Here is a 12362-nt window from a genome sequence, read left to right as displayed (position 1 = left end):
GTACCTGGCCTTCCTCAGGAAACTCTGCTTTGTCACTAGTATGATGCTATCTCACAGCTTACATAATGTCATTGTGCTTAGCTTGCCGACATGAGAGCTCGATCGTTACCCCATGCTGCGATAGCATCCATGTTTGCTGCAACTCGTTCAGCATTTCCCTTTAGCTGGCAGTCTAATGGTCACTGAATTTTTAGTGTCCCCCGCGGATACCATCCTGTGCCGTAACAATATGTTTTTGCCTCACAGTATAAGAGTTTTCGCGCAAACTCAAAAGGTCGTAATTTCCTGTATACTCTAAATGTGACGCATTCATAGCAAATCAAAATATGAATGCAAAATGAAAGTTGTTGCGATATATAGTGTAGACATGCACATCAGCCTATATCTACATCATATTCCGCAAGCCACCAAATGGTGTGTGGCGGAGGGTACTTCCGGTACCATTATCCGATCCCTCCAACCCAGTTCCACTCGCGAATAGTGAGTGGGAAGAATAATGGTCGGCAAGCCTCTGTATTGGCTTTAATTTCTCGAATTTTTTCCTCGCGGTCAGTACGCGAGATGTATGTGGAGGGAAATAATATGTTGTCCGACTCCTCCTGGAAAGTGCTGTTCCGAAATGTCAATAGTAAATCTCTCCGTGATGCACAACGCCTCTCTTGTAACGTCTGCCAGTGGAGTTTCTTTAGCATCTCCGTAACGCTCTCTGGCCAGCTAAACGATCCCGTGATGAAACGCGCCGCTCTTCGTTGGATCTTCTCTATCTCCTCTATCAGTCCTACCTGATAGGGATCCGAGATAGATGAACAATACTCAAGAATCGGACAAACAAGCGCCTTATAAGCCACTTCTTTCGTGGATGAGTTGCATTTCTTTAAATTTTTTCCGATGAATCTGAGTCTGGTGTCTGCTTTTCCCACTATCTGTTTTAAGTGGTCATTCCACGTAAGGTCGCTCTAGATAATCACACCTACATATTTTATGGCAGACGCTGTCTCCAGCTGTTTGTCATCAACAGAGTAGCTGTTGTGGATTTCTTTTCCTATGTATGCGCAGTATGTTACATTTATTTACGTTCAGGGTCAACTGCCAGAGTCTGCACGATACATCAATTCTCTGCAGGTCGTTCTGCAAATTCTTACTATCTTCTGGTTTTGTTACTTTGGTATAGACAACTGCATCAACTGCGAATGGTCTTAAAGAGCATCCGACGCTACTAGATCATTTATATACACTCTTGGAAATTGAAATAAGAACACCGTGAATTCATTGTCCCAGGAAGGGGAAACTTTATTGACACGTTCCTGGGGTCAGATACATCACATGATCACACTGACAGAACCACAGGCACATAGACACAGGCAACAGAGCATGCACAATGTCGGCACTAGTACAGTGTATATCCACCTTTCGCAGCAATGCAGGCTGCTATTCTCCCATGGAGACGATCGTAGAGATGCTGGATGTAGTCCTGTGGAACGGCTTGCCATGCCATTTCCACCTGGCGCCTCAGTTAGACCAACGTTCGTGCTGGACGTGCAGACCGCGTGAGACGACGCTTCATCCAGTCCCAAACATGCTCAATGGGGGACAGCTCAGGAGATCTTGCTGGCCAGGGTAGTTGACTTACACCTTCTAGAGCACGTTGGGTGGCACAGGATACATGCGGACGTGCATTGTCCTGTTGGAACAGCAAGTTCCCTTGCCGGTCTAGGAATGGTAGAACGATGGGTTCGATGACGGTTTGGACGTACCGTGCACTATTCAGTGTCCCCTCGACGATCACCATAGGTGTACGGCCAGTGTAGGAGATCGCTCCCCACACCATGATGCCGGGTGTTGGCCCTGTGTGCCTCGGTCGTATGCAGTCCTGATTGTGGCGCTCACCTGCACGGCGCCAAACACGCATACGATCATCATTGGCACCAAGGCAGAAGCGACTCTCATCGCTGAAGACGACACGTCTCCATTCGTCCCTCCTTTCACGCCTGTCGCGACACCACTGGAGGCGGGCTGCACGATGTTGGGGCGTGAGCGGAAGACGGCCTAACGGTGAGCGGGACCGTAGCCCAGCTTCATGGAGACGGTTACGAATGGTCCTCGCCGATACTCCAGGAGCAACAGTGTCCCTAATTTGCTGGGAAGTGGCGGTGCGGTCCCCTACGGCACTGCGTAGGATCCTACGGTCTTGGCGTGCATCCGTGCGTCGCTGCGGTCCGGTCCCATGTCGACGGGCAGGTGCACCTTCCGCCGACCACTGGCGACAACATCGATGTACTGTGGAGACCTCACGCCCCACGTGTTGAGCAATTCGGCGGTACGTCCACCCGGCCTCCCGCATGCCCACTATACGCCCTCGCTCAAAGTCCGTCAACTGCACATACGGTTCACGTCCACGCTGTCGCGGCATGCTACCAGTGTTAAAGACTGCGATGGAGCTCCGTATGCCACGGCAAACTGGCTGACACTGACGGCGGCGGTGTACAAATGCTGCGCAGCTAGCGCCATTCGACGGCCAACACCGCGGTTCCTGGTGTGCCCGCTGTGCCGTGCGTGTGATCATTTCTTGTACAGCCCTCTCGCAGTGTCCGGAGCAAGTATGGTGAGTCTGACACACCGGTGTCAATGTGTTCTTTTTTCCATTTCCAGGAGTGTATATTGTAAACACCAACGGTCCTATCACACTTCCCTGTGGTACTTCGGATATTACCTTTACATATGTCGACTTAGTTCCGTTAAGAGCGACGTGTTGAGTTCTATCTGCAAGAAAGTCTTGAATCCAGTCGCATGTCTGCTCCAATACTCCGTAAGCTCCTATTTTTTTTCATTAAACGGCAATGCGGGAGGGTGTCAAATGTCTTACTGAAATCAAGAAATACAGCATCAACTTGACCGCCGCGCTGTGGATCTCATATAGGGACAGAGCGAACTGAGTTTCGCAGGATATCTGTTTGCGGATTCCATGTTGGTTTTTATACAGGAGATGTTCATTTCCCAAAAATTCATAATTCTTGAGCATAAAACATGTTCTATTATCCTACAACGGATTGACGTCAACGATATAGGTCAATAATTGCGTGGATCTGTCTTACAGCCTTTCTTAAAAACGGGAATGACCTGCACTTTTTCCCAGTCGTTAGGTACCTTTCGTTGCTCAAACAATCTACGATAAAATACTATTAGCAAGGGAGCACGTTAGCACGTTCTTTCGCATAATCTTTATAGAATTTTATAGGTATCTCATCTCGTACTGAAGCCTTTCCGCCATGAAGCGATTATAGCTGCTTTTCAATTCCACTATCAGTTATCTCAATATCTGCCATTTCCATGTTCGTACGACGATTGAAAGGACGGACAGTGTTACCATCTTCCGAAGTGAAACAACTTCGGAAGACCGCATTCAGTATTTCGTCCTTCCCTCCGTTACCTCTTGTTACAGAGAATTTCAAAAAATGGTTCATATGTCTCTGAGCACTATGGGACTCAACATCAATGGTCATCAGTCCCCTAGAACTTAGAACTACTTAAACCTAACTAACCTAAGCACAGCACACAACACCTAGCCTCACAAGGCAGAGAAAATCCCTGACCCCCGCCGGGAATCGAACCCGGGAACCCGGGCGTGGGAAGCGAGAACACTACCGCACGACCACGAGGTGCGGGCAGAGAATTTCACTGTTGGTGTTAAAGGCTGCGTGGAACTGGTAGATACATCACGAACTAACGAATAAGTAAAGTGGGATAATGGCGAAAAAAGACAGACCGACTCAGTAGTTCGTGCATCGATGACAATATTTTGAAGAGAATCTCTATAGAGGGTGTTCGAAAATTCCCGTTACAAAATTCTACGACTTGCAGAGGGGAGTGGGTACAAAATATTTTGAATAGGAACCCCTGTCACATGTTTGATAGGTAGGTACACAACATGGTAGTCGTGGTAGGGGTTGGTTATGTCGGATCGGCTCGTGTCGTTCGACGTCCATCCTACCTCTCTGTCCCGGTTCGAGCCTCATTCACGTATCTGTAACTGTTAGGACAACGTAGTTGAGTGCACGTTTGCAGAACATACCGACATGATCCTTCTGAATGGCGAAGCACACTGTGATGGAAAAGCTGCTCGTCGCCTTCATCAAGATCGTTCTCCACAACATCAGACCCCATCGGATACCCCTTTCACCACAGTTGCGTAACGGCTTCGAGAAAGGGTACCTTCGGCGTCAACAGGCGTGACTTTGGTGCTCCAAGGAGACACCACACACCCGAATTGGAAAAGACTGTACTGCATCACTCTGAAGGGAACACGTCAACGAGCACACGAGCAATTGCTTTGGCTGTTAATGAGTAGAACTGTAAAACTAGTGATGTACTGAGACACACGTAATCAATTACTTGCAAAAGTGATCGCGTTACCAAAGATATTTTCAAATGGTTGTAGCACGGAAACGGTACCTTTCAGGACAGAGGTTACAATTCAAGATATTACGTACTCACTCTCCTCTACAAATCCTAGAAGTTTGTAACGGAAAATTCCGAGCACCCTGTATACACTTCGATGTTCCACGCTTCAGATTTAACTCTTCACTTTCTTGCCTTCTGTTGCCCAAGAAATTAAGTTACGCTGTCTTACTTGTACTGTCTGCTGTTGAATGATAACCGCAGCAACCGAAAATACACAGTTATATTCTTCTAGACAAAAAAAACGGGCATGTGCCGAAGGATCCGTAGAAACTTAATTACGTATATAGAGAATTCATCCGTCCCGTGAATCGAGAATCTCGACGATTTTTGCCTATTATCAATATCGATACTGGCAAGGTATTGGTCTTGGCCATTTGAAAGTGTTTTAAATTTAACTTTTTATGTAATTTCGCATTCGCTATTGTAATTTTGCATTTATTTGATTAATTCTGGAGTTATATTAACATGCTATGCTAAGTGGCAATTGCAGCTGCACTGACTGGTCTGCTCTCGTCCCTGTTGCAGTTACTGGTAATATTTGACGGAAGTCTGAGTCTGTATCAATTACCAGTGTTACTGCGCTTTGAAACATTAAAGATGCTGTGTGTGTAGCGGCTTAGACAGGCAGGGAATGTTTGTAAGTAGAGTGAGCAGTTTGTAAAGGATCTGCGATCCTAGTGCCAGGGGATTTCACTTCATCGTGGCCCATTCAATCAGAACAAAATATTTGTTTATTTACAGAAAACTTCCTCTTGAATAACTCTACCTATTACTGAAAATCATATCAAAATGCCTAGAGTAGTTCCTGAGAAGTTTGACCGATAACGAATGCAATGTAAGGTTGTAATTTCATTTAAAAAATTATGTGATATAATCACCAATTAACAATTTTGCGGATTTTTTCTTTTACTTATACTGTAAAACCTTGCTTCTTGCCAAATTTCATGATTATAGGTGAACGAAAAGTATCCCACAGCTTTTGATGAGTGAGTTTGCGAGTATCAAAAATGGACATATCTTTTGATTTCATTGCCGTAGGAGTTTAGATTTTTTACACCGCCAAGGCACCGTAGTTTTCCGTATGTAACGTAAGTTTCAACTTGATACTGCTAATCGTTCCTGAAAAAAAGAGGTCTTAACAGTCGAACAGACAGACAACGAAGTGGTCCTATAACGGTTCCGTTTTTACCGACTGAGGTACGGAACCCTAATTAAACTTCTTGCAGTCATAGTGATAGTGATCATTATTAAAAACATCCTATTTTGAAATTTCCTGACAGATTGAAACTGTGCGCGGGACCGAGACTCGAACTCGGGACCTTTGCCTTTCACGGGCAAGCGCTCTACCGAAGTTGTCTTTTTTTTTTTAATCTCATTTTGTTCGTTCTGTTTGTTCGGGGCGGACGTCCCATGACGCTTATTCAATTTCACCATTGATCCATTAACTCAGTTTCCTTGTAGCAGAAGGCAACTAAGCCACTGATCGAACAAGCTGAGCTACCGTACCGGCTATTGAGCTACCCAAGCACGACTCACGCCCCCTCCTCACAGCTTAAGTTCTGCCAGTACCTCGTCTCCTACCTTCAAAACTTTACAGAAGTTCTCCTGTGCACCCTGCAGAACTAGCACTCCTGAAAGAAAGGAGTGTGCGCTGCAGAGTGAAAATTTCATTCTGGAAACATCCTATTTTTTCCGAAACAGTAAGACGTTCTTAATGTAGTTTGTTACATAACACATTTTACTGGCACACTAACGACAAATCTTGCGTCTACGTCACCTTCTCTGACTACAATTACCACTGGATTCCCGTTGCTACGAGTGACATCACTGGAACTGACAATAAAACAATGATAAGCCATTTTATGTTTATGAACATCAACAAAAGTAAAACGAGGATAATGGTATGTAGTCGAATTAAGTCGGGTTACGCTGAGGGAATTAGATTAGAAAATGAGACACTTAAAGTGGTAAATGAGTTTTGCTATTTGGGGAGCAAAATAACTAATGATTGTCCAAGTAGAGAGGATATAAAATGTAGACTGGCAATGGCGTTTCTGAAGAAGAGAAATTTGTTAACATATGGTATAGATTTAAGTGTCAGGAAGTCATTTTTGAAAGTACTTGTATGGAGTGTAGCCATGTATGCAAATGAAAAGTGGACGATAAATAGTTTAGACAAGAAGAGAATAAAAGCTTTCGAAATGTGGTGCTACAGAAGAATGCCAAAGATTAGATGGGTAGATCATATAACTAATTAGGAGGTATAGAAAAGAGTTGGGGACAAAAGAAATTTGTGGCACAACTCGATTAGAAGAAGGGATCGTTTGGTAGGATATATTCTGAGGCATCAATGGATCACCAATTTAGTATTGGAGGGCAGCGTGGAAGGTAAAAATGGTAGTGGGAAACCAAGAGATGAATACACTAAGCAGATTCAGAAGGATGTAGATTGCAGTAGGTACTGGGAGATGATGAAGCTTGCACAGGTCGCAGAGCTGCATCAAACCAGTCTCCGGACTGAAGACCACAACAACAACAACAGCCCTTTTTAGAAGAATAATCAAAATGAATAGTTTAGACTGGACAAAATTTCGTCGAAATTATTGTTAATACTGGTGTTTTCTTTGATTGTAATTGTTTCTTTGTCAGATAGATGATAATAATACGCAAACTGTTTCAGAGTAGTTAGCTAGCGCTAGCGATATTATAGCGCATCGCGATGTAACGTTCCCACCTGACTCGTGTTCAAATACAATCAACCTGACGCATTCGGGAGGACGACGGTTCAATCCCGCGTCCGGCCATCCTGATTTAGGTTTTCCGTGATTTCCCTAAATCACTCCAGGCCAATGCCGGGATGGTTCCTCTGAAACGGCACTGCCGACTTCCTTCCCCATCCTTCCCTAATCCGATGACACCGATGACCTCGCTGTCTGGTCTCCTTCCCCGAAACCAACCAACCAACAATCAACCTGATTTAGGATATTCGTGGTTTTCGTAGATCACTTCGTCTAAATGCAGGAGTGGACCTTTGTTAAAGCAACAACTGAGTCTTCTCTTGTCCTCCTCCAGCGGAGCTTTATGACAATGACGGTATCGACGTCGACGAGACGTTAAATTCTAGCTTGAGTTTCTTCCATTGCGAATAAACAGTCATCCATATCCAGTCAAAAATACCGATATGATAACTCTACTTCCACGCAAATATAACTGTTCTGATCAAACTGTGATCGATTTTAGTCGAATACATTTATGCCCTTTGTAACGACTGAGCATACAGGGATGAAAGTGGGTATGTAATTCCTTCCAGAAGAATAACAGACGAGCAGAAAAACCACTGTTAAAACAAAAATGGACACATTATCTTTTTGTTCATAGCTGTCAGTCTTCCAGAAAATGTGGTATACATTATTTTCCAAAATAAAAAAGGTCGTCAGATGCCATATTGAAATATTTTGTTGTACTTAACCGTCTTAGACAGTTTAATCTGTCGTCTTCGCAAGTCTACAAAATGTTGGAAGATACAAATCGTTAGAACATGGCCATAAATGTACTTGAAGTACAAGAAGGGTATCACAACAAACTCACTCAATACTCCAGAATGAGATTTTCACTCTGCAGTGGAGTGTGCGCTGATATGAAACTTCCTGGCAGATTAAAACTGCGTGCCGGATTGAGACTCGAACTCGGGACTTTGGCCTCTCGCGGGCAAGTGCTCTACCATCTGAGCTACCCAAGCACGACTCACTCCCCGTCCACGAAAGGCGTAAGTCCCGAGTTAGAGTCTCGGTCCGGCACACAGTTTTAATCTGCTAGGGAGTTTCTTACTCAGTACTGTCCTACAACAGGAATAAGTAGTCGTCAAATTAGAATCGAATAATTAAGAAATCTTAAAAAGATTACGTAAAAAAATACTAAAATGTTTGTTTAAAACTATCTGATGTGCAACAGTTAAGAATCGGAAAAATTACGTACCTTCGTTAATGAACCGTAGTAACGCGACAAATCATAAAATGTACATAGTGTATGCGACAATTTCAACCACAGAATGATAAGTTATAATTCATCACACTTAAATACATCCAGGTAGGTGCGCTAGCAGGAAAAAAACGTTCTAAAAGAATATCAAATGTGTGACTTAAATATATGAAAAGGAAGTTGTACCTCAGATAAAAAGGGCTCAACCGCCAATCATATGTCAACATAAAGATTGGGGTAAAGGGGCTAACTAAAGGCTGGTTTATAATTTTATTTTTTCAAACTTTGTAATGACGCCGTGGGCCAGTGGTATAGTGGTTATTCATTGAAGGTTCCAGTACCCTAGAAACGAGGCTGGCAGCCTGAAGCGAGTTTGCAGACACACAAGGAAACTCTCCCGCAAAGAGGCTCCCGTGGCGGCGAGCTGAGTGCTCTGCCCGGAAACGCGCGAGGGGCGGCAGCGCTTGTCGAATGCGAAAAGTGTGTCTGTGGCTCATATAAATATTTTTAGCCCTTAACATTTCGCAGCTGGACAAGAACAGTGACACAACGCAAAACTGCTACACTCGAGAAAACCTACATAAAGAATTCTATAAAACTCATACTGAAATAGTATAAACTTCCTCTAAATCTCAAGTAGATGTATTTGGCAGTAAATTGCATTATATTCTATACAGCAGTAATATGGACATAAAGTTATGTTGTCGTAGAATGTGAGGTGTTACCTGGTAATTATTAATTGGTTCGTTGATTTGTGTCACTTTTGTTGCTTTTCTAAAAACTTTTCCGTTTTGTTATGACTCTTCGTGTAATACTTTTGCCATTTTGTCACCCTAAATAATACATTTCTTTTACTTATTTTAATTTAATACGACATTCGAATCTCCATCAGGCAAAATTAATACTTAAGTCAGCACAAAAATTAAAAACAAGTTGAAATTGTTTTATTAGAAAAATATAAAATGGAAAATTAAAATTTATGAAAATTGATTCAATTTAATGAGAAACAACAGTTAGGTACAATGTGTAGAACACAGACTCATAAATGGGCCTTTATAAAGTACGAATACCTTTCGCCGAGAAAGTGATTCTATATGAACTTTCTTTATAGCAGAAATTTCCACTTTCTTCTTGTACGGTGCACCACAAGGAGTTTCGTAAGATTTACAACAGCTTGAATCGTCAAAACAGTGTCTGTTTCTTCAGACATGCATGCATGTCTGAAGGATATTGTAATCCAAGATCCAGTCACTGCTGATTTTTATATTAAAAATTACGTTCAACTTACGTTACACCGGAAAAGTGTCACAGCTCAGAATGTGCCGTTCTTCTTGAATAACCCAAGCATAGCCGGCAAGGGCCAAGTTAAAGACTGGGCGATATTTTTTTCTCTGCCTCGTGATGGCTGGGTGTTGTGTGGTGTCCTTAGGTTAGTTATGTTTAAGTAGTTCTAAGCTCAAGGGGACTGATGGCCATAGATGTTAAGTCCCATAGTGCTCAGAGCCATTTGAAAGACCGAGCGAGGTGACGCAGTGGCTAGCACACTGGAATCGCATTCGGGAGGATGACGATTCAAACCTGCTTCCGGTCATCCTGATTTATGTTTCCTGTGATTTCCCTAAATCGCTTCAGACACATGCCGGGATGGTCCCTTTGAACGGGCACGGCCGATTTCCTTCCCCATCCTTCCCTCATCATCCGGCCGGAGTGGCCGTGCGGTTCTAGGCGCTACAGTCTGGAAACGAGCGACCGCTACGGTCGCAGGTTCGAATCCTGCCTCGGGCATGGATGTGTGTGCTGTCCTTAGGTTAGTTAGGTTTCATTAGTTCTAAGTTCTAGGCGACTGGTGACCTCAGAAGTTAAGTCGCATAGTGCTCAGAGCCATTTTGAACCTTCCCTCATCAGATGTGACCGATGACTTCGCTGTTTAGTCTCGTCACCTAATCAACCAACCACCCAAAGTTAAAGCGAGACTGTACTTACCGTGGTGAATCATGGAGTTGCCTACAGCGAAACTGACTCATCTGCCCTGAACTGGACAAACTGAGAGATAGAGATGTGACGTTTTCCGTGCACGTTGTGGCACTTTACATCTAGTTTTCAGTGACATAAAGAAAAAAAATTTCATTTTTTGACTTGTATCACGTCACTTGCCGTGGTGTTGTTTAAATGAGCCCCAGGCAAACTTTCCGCATTTGAAGACAAATCGTAAACAAGCACTGTGGCCCTTCGCGCGTTACGGCAAGTGAAAGAGAGGGAGATAAAGGTGACAAGAGGGATTTACGTGTGTATAATCCCTTCCCTCGAAAATTTTCCCCTTCACACTTCCTCTGTGTTTCCACAGATGACGTGTCATTGGTCTTTATTGTACTAAAATTGCAGTACACTCGAGGTGCCTGGAATGTGTAAGTTCTGAATATTCACCAACCTGCAGTCTGCTGTAGTTCTTATAGCCTGAGCAGAAAACAGCTAGTAGGTCGCGAGTCCATTATCTTGAGGCCGAAATAAACTGTTAGCGAGGAACCGGTATTGTAAAAATTAATTTTGAATGGGTTTGTTTGAACGGGCTTCCTACGCGCATTTTATTAGCAGAGTACTACAAACTGCACAATTATAGTCCACTTTATGAATCACAAATAATTTCCATTCTTCACACTTTGGCAGTGAATAAAAAATAATGAACAGCGGTTTTGCGTAATAACCATCGAACTAGGTCTCAGTTACATCTCCAACAAAACATTGATAGCTAATTAAGTTCTTAACCGATACCGTCCAAGGCAGGCAACATGTCTGTCCTCCAAGATTGCCGAAACAACTCTGACTTTACAGACGAACCACTTTACCGCCACCCACGTTTAGCGCAATCCGAAGAATTGCGAAGTGCTCCGTCTGCCTTTTCGTTTAGCTGATGTTCATTATTGTGCTGGTAATTAACACTATTGAAATAATGGAATGCTGCTATTTAGATATGCTTTTATATGGAAAGCAAGTAAATTAACTGTTTCGTTTTTCTTATATTAATAAGAGAACTAGAGAAGTTTATCACTTTGGCGCGCTACTTCCTAACGCAGCAGCCAATCATCGAAGAGGACCACAATTTAAATTGTCTTTCTCACGGTACCCGCAGCGAGCAAACCGTCTGTCACCTGTAAACTCGCTTTTCGGCACGAGCCTCGTCTCCAGGACACTGGAAAGTACAATGAATAACCAATCCACCAATGGCCCATGGTGCCACTACCAATTTTCAACACATAAAATGATATACCAGCCTTTAGTTAGCACCCTTACCCTAATCTTTATGTGGACATACGATTTGCCGTTGAGCCCTTTTATCTAAGGTACAGCTTCCTTTTCATATGCATGAGTCACACATTTTATATTCTTTTAGAATGTTCCTTCCTGCTAGCGCACCTACCTGAATGTGTTTAAGTTTGATGAATTCTAAGTTACCAGTCTGTGGTTGAAATTATCGCATACACTACGTAGAATTTGTGATTTGTCGTGTTACTAAGACTCATTAACGAAGGTATGTATTTTTTCCAACTCTTAACTGTTGCACATCAGGTAGTTATAAACAAACATTTTTGACATTTTTACGTGATCTTTTTGAGATTTCTTAATGATCCATTTATAAATTGATGGCTTTTTATTCATATTGTAGGTCAGTATTGAGTAAGTTTGTTGCGACGCGCTTCTTGCATTTTACGTACATTTATGGCCATGTTCTAATGATTTGTATCTTCCCAAATTTTGTAGACTTCCGAAGATGACAGATTTAACTGCTGAACTCGATTAAGTGCAATAAAATATTTCAATATTGCAGATGACGACTGATTTTACTTTAGAAAAAACACGTTTTGTCCCTTAATGTACTCACGTAAAAGTAGACACATTGTGAATCCCAACGCATTCCCAAATTCTGCACT

This window comes from Schistocerca gregaria, chromosome X (assembly GCF_023897955.1).
Source record: "Schistocerca gregaria isolate iqSchGreg1 chromosome X, iqSchGreg1.2, whole genome shotgun sequence".
Taxonomy (NCBI): Eukaryota; Metazoa; Arthropoda; class Insecta; order Orthoptera; family Acrididae; genus Schistocerca; species Schistocerca gregaria.
This window is presented reverse-complemented; position numbering follows the sequence as displayed.